The following is a 1,270-nucleotide window of genomic DNA, read 5'->3' on the forward strand; positions in this document are numbered from 1 at the left end:
TATGGGGTGGGGGGTTATTATATAAATCTATACATCACGTCGTCCTTATCTAAATTCTATTCAAATCCGCTATAGATAGCAAATTGATTTTTGGAAGAGCTGTAATGTTAGAGAGACTAATTCAACGTCACCAATTCGGATTCCATTCTTGGCATATTTTAAAACCAAAGAACGCTTCTTAGTTTAACCACAATGGAAATCAATAACACACGAGTCCACCGTTGTGAATGGCTGTTATTGTGTACACTTGCCTAAAAGCAATGGATCATTTAAAGCGAAACCGTAGCGTGACGTAGTTTGCAAGATTTCATGTTATGTGACCCACATTGTCAATCTAGTATTTTGTTGGAATGGGTCAGATGAAGAATATCATTGATATTGAGCATAAAAGTAAAAATAACAGTAACGCAACAACACACCCAAACTCACCAGTTAAACCCCAAGACCAGAAATGGAAACACTGGACTGATACTTAAAGCACATACAAAAAATAATGAAAACATTTTAGTTGCGTACTTTTCACTAAGAAAGGGCCAAGTAACAAACGACGCGGGAACAAAAGGATTAAAGACACTGCGCTGGAGAGGAATCAAGAATTCTCAATCATGATGAAAAACAAAGGCGAAAAAAAAATCCCACAAAAACACACACAAAAACCAAAAGAAAAGCCAAAACAAAATACCAAAAACCCAATAATAATAAACATAACAAAACAAAACAACAACAAAAAAAAAAACTTCTCCAAAAAGCAAACAAACAAAAAAAAGCACACACAAATAACCCAACAAAGAACACACACACTCAACTTAGTACAACTGCTTATGATAGTAAACTATCCAAAATAAAAAAAGAAAAGAAAAAAAAAGAAAGAAAAAGAAGCACGGCAAAGATTAGCAATATGTATCATGCTTAAAACAAAACAACAAAACGAAGATCTTATGCAACGAGCAACGAGCAATGATAACAAATTTTCATGGTCTAGAAAGACTGACAAGAATACTCTTCAACAGTCGTAACGTCACTTCCTTCCTAATGACGCATGGTAACTAAGTAACACTGGCTCTAAACTATCAGAACAATGGCGGACGCCCGTATGAAATATTTCTCCGGAGAGCATAAAAGCGTATCCAGAAGAAAAAAAAACACATACAATTAATCATGTTTTGACTTCTACACATTCTGATCACAAGACATATAACAAGTTCTAGCCAGCATGAAAAATATAAAGTAATGATTTTCTTTGTTTAGAACCAAGATGGCCGCCGTTGTC

Source organism: Berghia stephanieae, chromosome 1 (assembly GCF_034508935.2).
Source record: "Berghia stephanieae isolate SIO BIC M18660-M18661 chromosome 1, UCSD_Bste_1.3, whole genome shotgun sequence".
Classification (NCBI taxonomy): domain Eukaryota; kingdom Metazoa; phylum Mollusca; class Gastropoda; order Nudibranchia; family Aeolidiidae; genus Berghia; species Berghia stephanieae.